General features: G+C 39.7%; 1 protein-coding gene across 1 annotated transcript in view; it reads right to left on the bottom strand.

Moving 5' to 3' along the window:
* Positions 1-7,605, bottom strand: part of GAB2 (GRB2 associated binding protein 2) — a 181,688-nt gene that overhangs the window by 172,237 nt on the left and 1,846 nt on the right. The window lies entirely within an intron of this gene.

Raw genomic sequence — 7,605 nt, forward strand, 5'->3', positions numbered from 1 at the left:
CGGGGCTCTATCCCAGGACCCCGGGATCATGACCTGAGCCGAAGGCAGACGCTTAACCGACTGAGCCACCCAGGCGCCCTGATCTGTTTTACATGTATACTTCTGGTCTCCCTGGCCTGCTAGTTCTTTGAAGCCAAGGTTGAATACGGATTTATTCCTTTGGGAAGACAAAGGACACAAAACATACTCTATAAATGCTTGTCAACATTACTTGGACGCAGGCAATAGCCTGCTCAGGAACTTTTATTTCTCAGCATTTCCTATAAGCTTGAGGTTACCATACTCCACTATTCCCTTCTAGCTAGAGAAAGGCCAGTGAGAAATAGAAAGCAACATCAAAGTTGTTTCATTAAGCAAAGCAGCAGGCGTGCATTCCTGCTTTGCACAATCTTACTGCCTCTGGTCCTCAGATATCCCTGAGAGAGCATTCCATACTCATTCAAGGCTATGGAGATTCTATCCTGTCTTTTTCTCTTGTGTCAGAAGTATTAGCTGGGCCACATACCAACCCTTAGCAAATGAGGAGTTGTGTTCTTGGTAAATTGTGGTAAAATGCACACATAACATTTATCTTAACCATTTGTAAGTGTACATTTCACTGGCATTAAGTATTCACATTTTTTTAAAAAAGATTTTTTATTTATTTGACAGAGAGAGACACAGCGAGAGAGGGAACACAAGCAGGGGAGGTGGGGGAGGGAGAAGCAGGCTTCCCGTCGAGCAGGGAGCCCGACGCGGGGCTTTATCCCAGGACCCTGGGATCATGACCGGAGCTGAAGGCAGACGCTTAATGACTGAGCCACCCAGACATCCCAAGTATTCACATTATTGTGCTCTCATCACCACCATCCATCCCCAGAACTCTTTCCGTCTTGCAAAAGTGAAACTCTGCACTCATTAAACAAGAGCTTCCCATTCTCCTCTCCCTGCAACCAGCATTCTACCTTCCGTCTCTATGAATCTGACTCCTCTAGGTGCTTCACATAAGTGGAATCACATAGCTTTTGTCCTTTCATGAATGGTTTCTTTTACTTAGCATAATGTCACTAAGATTCATCATGTTGTAGCATGTCCACATGTCAGAACTTCCTTCCTTTTTAGAGCTGAATAATAGTCCATTGGATACATTTCTGTAAAATGCATTTATTCACCTATCTGTTGACAGACATGTGGTTGATTCCAAATGAGGAATTTTGATCCAATGCTAGTGATAAGAAGCTCAGCGACTGGCCCTGGGTTGGAGCAGTCCCTTTGATGTTATAAACACTATCAAGGAATCAATCCAGTGATTAGGACCACAGAACAGAAAGCAGCTAAAGGAATGCCCACCTGGTTATCTGTCCCAGGAATTTGGACCAGATATAAGGTTTATTTAAATACTCCAATAAAGCCCTGTGTAATAATAATAATAAAGCCCTGGCTTCTTAGGATGGTTTAGAAACAAATCTTAAATTCGCTTGTTCCTGAAGACCTCCTTCTCCCTTGTTCTTTTTTTTTTTTTTCCTCTTTGGGTTATTAAGATCTAATTGACACATAACATTGTGTTAAGTTTAAGGTGTATAACAATAGCTTGATACACTTATATACTGCAACAGAATTACCACCACAGCATTAGCGAACACCTCTATCACATCACGTAATTACCTTTTCTCTTTTCTGATGGGAACATTTAAGATCTACTTAGTAATTTTCGAGTATACAGTATGGTGCACCTTAACTGCAATTACAACGCTGTGCATTAGATCTTCAGAACTTAATTCATGTTTTAATTGGAAGTTTGTAACCTTCGACTAACATCTCCTCACTTCCCCCATGCTCCAACTTCCAGGAACCACCATTCTACTATTTCTATGAGTTCAACTTGTTTATTTACTATTTATTTAAAGTTTTATTTATTTAAGTAATCTCTACAGTCAGTGTGGGGCTCAGACCCATGACCCCAAGATCAAGAATCACATGCTCCTCCAACTGAGCCTGCCAGGCACTCCTACGAGCTCAGCTTTTTTAGATTCCACATATAAGTGGGATCATATAGTATTTCTCTTTCTCTGACTTGTTTCACTTAGCATAAGGCCTTCAAGGTCCATCCATGTTGTTTCAAATGGCAGGATTTCCTTCCTTCTCATGGATGAAGAATGTTCAGAAAACACCAAGCACAGTATACATACACACACACACACACACACACAGTGACACACCCTTTCTTCATCCATTTATCCACTGAAGGAGGCTTAGGTTGTTTCCATATCTTGGCTATTGTGAATAATGCTGCAATGAACATGGAGTGCAGATGTCTCTTCAACATCCTGTTTTCATTTCCTTTGGATATATACCCAGAAGTGGCATTGCTGGATCATATGATAGTTCTATTTTTAATTTTCTGAGGAAGTTCCCTACTGTTTTCTTTTTAATTACAGCCATTCTAACAGGTGTAAGGTGATATCTCATTGTGGTTTTGATTTGCATTTCCCTGATGATTAATGATGTTGAGCACCCTTTCACGTACCTGTTGGCCATTTATATCTCTTTCTTGTTCTTACCAACCCACATGTTCTTTTTTTTTTTTTTAAGATTTTATTTATTTATTTGTTAGAGAGAGAGGCAGGCAGAGGGAGAAGCAGGCTCCCCGCTGAGCAAGGAGCCCAATGAGGGACTCGATCCCAGGACCCTGGGATCATGACCTGAGCCGAAGGCAGATGCTTAACCGACTGAGCCACCCAGGCATCCCCCACACATTCTTTTCAGAGCCCACTATCTTCATCATCCTGGAGATGGTCCAACAACACCAAACTCTTTTTAGTGCCCCTGCATATACTCTGCAGTTCCTTGCCCCAGGCCTCCACGGTCAGTAGTCTCACTAGCTGGAAGACTTTCTTCTCTTGGCTTACTTCTAGTTACGGTGACCTCTTCAGCAAGACTTTTTTTCTTCTTCTTCTTTGTAGTCCCAGAACCTGAGTGCTTGGCATATAATGGCTGCTTGATAAATTATTAAAGTAACATATTTGTTACATTTACATTCTATGTTGAAAACACAAGTTTAAAGAAAAATTCAAGACCAAGGGGATTATAATTTTTATTTATACTTTAATATTGTTCAAATTTTCTAATGATAAGCTGACTTTTCAAATTTACCTTAAAAAAAAAAAACAAGATTAACCTGATCGGGAATAAAGTGGAGAAATCAGTCTACCAGGTTTTAAGACTTATCATATAGCTGTAGTTATCAAGACTATGTGGTAGTTAGTGGCAGTAGGACAGAAACAAAGAACAACGGAGAACAGAAAATCGAGCCACGCAAATATGCCTGACCGATTTATGACAAAGGTTCAAAAGCAGTTCAATAAAGGAAGCATGGCCTTGCCAACAAATGGTGCTGGAGCAACTGGGCAACCAATGACAAAAATCAACAACAACAACAAAATCTCAACCCAAGTTTCACATCTTATACAAAAATGAACTCAAAACAGATGATGGACTTAAAACTAAAAAATGTTTAGGGAAAAGAGGGAGAAAATCTCTGCAACCTATAGCTTAGCAAAGAGTTCTTAGACTTGACCAAAAAATGTACAGCTCATAAAAGGAAAAAATTGTTAAACTGGACCTCATCCAAAATAAAAACTTTTGCTCTGTAAAAGACCCTGCTAAATGAATGAAAAGACAAGATACAGACTGGGAGAAAATATTTGCAAGCCACATTATTTGACAAGGACTAGTATCTTGGGCATATAAAGAACTCTCAAAACTCAAGAGTAAAAAAACAAACAATCCAGGGGTGCCTGGCTGGCTCAGTCAGAGGACCATGCAACTCTTGATCTCGGAGTTGTGAGTTCAAGCCCCACATGGGGTGTAGAGGTTACTTAAATAAAAACTTAAAAAAAAAAAACCCTTAATAAAAAAAACCCAAACAATTCATAAAGAAAATGGACAAAAGACTTACAGAGACATTTGACCAAAGAAGACATACAGATGGCAAATAATCATGAGAAAAGATGTTTAACATCATTAACCATAGGGAAATGGAAATTAAAACCAATAAGTAAGGGGCGCCTGGGTGGCTCAGTTGGTTAAGCATCAGACTCTTGATTTCAGCTCAGGTCATGATCTCGGGGTCGTGGGATCAAGCCCTGCATCGGGCTCCCTGCTCAGTGGGGGTCTGCTTGTTTCCCTCTCCCCCTGCCCCTCTTCCTATCTCTCTCTCAAATAAATAAATAAATCCTAAAAAAAAATAAAAATTAAAAATAAAACCAATAAGTGAACAGTTTAACAAATGAATTATGGTACATGTATACCATGGAATACTACTCAGCAGTAAAAAAGAATGAACTAGTGATACATACAACAAGTTGGATGAATCTCCAGAGAATTAGGCTGAATGAAAAAAGCCAATCCCAAAAAGTTAGAAACTGTATGAACCCATTTATTTAACACTTCTGAAATAACAAAATATAAAAATGGAGGAGAGATTAGTGGTTGTCATGGGTTAAGGATAGAGTGAGAATGGGATGTAACTATAAAAGGGCAAAATGAAGGATCATGTGGTGATAGAAATGTCCTGTATCTTGACTCCACCATTATCAATATCCTGATGGTGATATTGCACTCTAGTTTTGCAGAGAGTTACCATTAGGAGAAAGTGGGTGAAGAGTACACATACCTCTCTTCACTAGTTTTACAAATAGGTGTGCATCTATGATTACCTCAGAGTAGAAGTTTAATAATAATTTTTTTTTAAAAAATTAGGCTTTGGGACAAAAATCAGGTGACATTGGACAAGTCACATCTTTTCTCCTAGGGCTAAAAAGACTAAATTAAGAGACCAAATGTCTAAGCACAGTGCCTGGCACAGAGTAAGTCCTCAACAGATGACTATTAAAACGACAATCTTAAGAGTCATGGCAGTGGAGGGGCGCCTGGGTGGCTCAGTAGTTAAGCGTCTGCCTTCGGCTCAGGTCATGGTCCCAGGGTTCCCTGCTCAGCGGGAAGCCTGCTTCTCCCTCTCCCACTCCCCTTGCTTGTGTTCCCTCTCTCACTGTGTCTCTCCCGGTCAAATAAATAAATAAATAAATAAAATCTTTAAAAAAAAAAAAAAGTCATGGGAGTGGAGATGGAGAAGCATAGAGAAAAAGATATTAAAATGATAGCACTAGTGGGTCTGGTAAAAGAGGCGATGTGGGGTAGTGGATGACAAGGAGTCAAGGTTGATTCCCAAGTTTCACACTTGAGCAAATGGGCAGTCAGTGGCACCATTTACTGAGCAGAGGAATACATGAGAGTTTTGGGTGTGGTGAGTGTGTGATGTCTGGGAGACATTTGAGTAGAGATGTCCAGTTAACAACTCTGGGATGGAAATTTAACCTGATAATAACCAGCATGCAATGATAATTGAAGCCAGGAGAATGGATGAGATGTCTGAGGAGAAGAAAAGAGCCTAGACCATAACCCCTGTGATGATAAATGAACTTCCAACTTTAAGGACTGGGTAAAGAGGGTCATTTTAGCAAAAGAGACTTAGGGTGGCCAAGAAAGGGAGAAAAGTCAGGCATTTATCATATTAACTAAGCAGTGAAGAAATTAAAATGAGTAGTGAAAAAACAGACCTCTGAATTTAATGACCTGGGTGTCACTTGTGCCTTTCAGAGAACAGCTTTAGCGAAATGACAAAGTAGGTTTCAGACTGGAGCCAAATGACAAGAAGGCAGGAGAAATGGAGACAGTATCAACAACCATGAATAAGAAAAGGAGAAAGCATAGTGAGAAGGAAGGGATGTGATACTGAGGGAGGATTTTGTTAAAGGCAAGTATGTTTACATGTTAATGGAAAGGGATAGCAGAGGGGAAGACACAGAAGATTCATGATTGAAAGGGTAATAATGATCTGAATAGACAGGATGAGATATGATCCAAAGCACAGGTAGCAGGACTGCTCAGTTAGAAGGGGCACCTCATCAGGGCACCTGGGCATCAGCTCAGGTCATCATCTCCATTATCTCAGCACTGCCTTCCCCAAAAGAAGGGGCACCTCACCTACTCTAAGTAGAGGGAAAAAGTAAAGGAACCATGCAGATATAGGTAAATTTGGAAATATGGTTGTAGTATGTGCACACTGCTACTCTCAGTTTCAATGTTCTTTGTGGAAAAGGCAAGGTCATCTGCTAAGACTGATGGGATGGCTTAATTTTTATTCCCAGCATCTAATCCAGTGTCTGAGACACAAATACTTAATAAATAAGTTTACTTAATAAAATAAAAATAAACAGTTTCCTCACTTCAGTTGTTCATTAGAACCAATACACAATTTTCTCCAAATTAGCCACTAGAGGACAGTGTTGCTACCAGTCTTTTCCCCTAAATCTATTAACCCAGTGAAATTAATAGAAAATTAGAGCAGTGTAGGTCATAAAATGTTTTTCCTTGAGAAAATGTGGCTTTAGCCTTATATACGTGTGTGTGTGTGTACATGCACACACACACTCATATACAGGCATACTACAGCATGATGGGAGGGCTGTTCCTTTTGCCAGCCTCCCACTACAAAGGTATCATGATGGCCCAGAGGCAATACTCACCATTTTCCAGAGGCCACTTTTTGTAATTCCCCCAATATGCACAGCAATACTGAATAGATCTCTACATTTTCCTATGATTAATAAATTAGCAAAGACTGTTGAAAAATAAATCCCTAAATCTAATCCCTGGTAACATCTGCCATAGCTTCTTTCAAGTTGTTTTTCTTCCTATTTATTACCCCCTCCTCAAATTAGAGAGAAGTTTTTAAAATTAATTATAAGTAGTTGCAATCTATTTCATTACCTTCTTTTCTCTTTATCTCAGATGCTTGATACACCACACACCTATGATATATATCAGAATAAGCAGCTATTTTGGGGGGTGTGTTTAGCAACAGAGCTGGGAATTACTTGTCTCCTAGATTGTTTCTAACGAACAGAGGGAACTGGCAAAGTTCTAACTTAAAACAAGGTGCAAAAATTCTCAACATGCAAAAAGAAAATAAGATGTAAAGGCAGACTCTAACCCCATGAGTTTGGGGTTAGACAGATCAGCTCAGTTTTAACTAAGGGAACTGAGCTCCCACAGTAGAGGAGACTTCCAGTCATACCACTGGAACACATCACCCCCAAGCCTAAGAAAAGCTGTTACTAGCTTGATCAGAGGTCTATGGGTGGGAGCTCTAAAGATGATGGGAAAGAGGCTGAGGTCATCATATGACTGTAAGGTGTCCAGTACTTCAGATGGATGAAAAAGGTGCTTGACTCCAAAGCCCCCTAATTTGTTTTTTTGTTTGTTTTTGTTTGGCCGGGGGGGGGGGTAGCTAAGGTTGCTTGAGAACAAAAATACCAAAGAAATGGGTCATAAAAAGAGTCTAGGTGATAGACTTGAAGTAGTCATCAGTCGAATACAGACAAGGTATCAAATTGTTTGCAAACTGTATCAAAAACAAAGTTTCAAGGTTCTTTAGGGTAGTGTTCTAACTTGAAAATTTTCACTGGATACTCTATTCCACCAGCTGGTAATGTTACTACACTTTTACTAATAGTTTCAGAAATTCTTTGGGGCCAAAGATTTTTTCTTTTGTTTTTATATTTA

Source organism: Leptonychotes weddellii, chromosome 11, assembly GCF_054177405.1.
Source record: "Leptonychotes weddellii isolate Sample4059 chromosome 11, ASM5417740v2, whole genome shotgun sequence".
NCBI classification, from domain to species: Eukaryota; Metazoa; Chordata; class Mammalia; order Carnivora; family Phocidae; genus Leptonychotes; species Leptonychotes weddellii.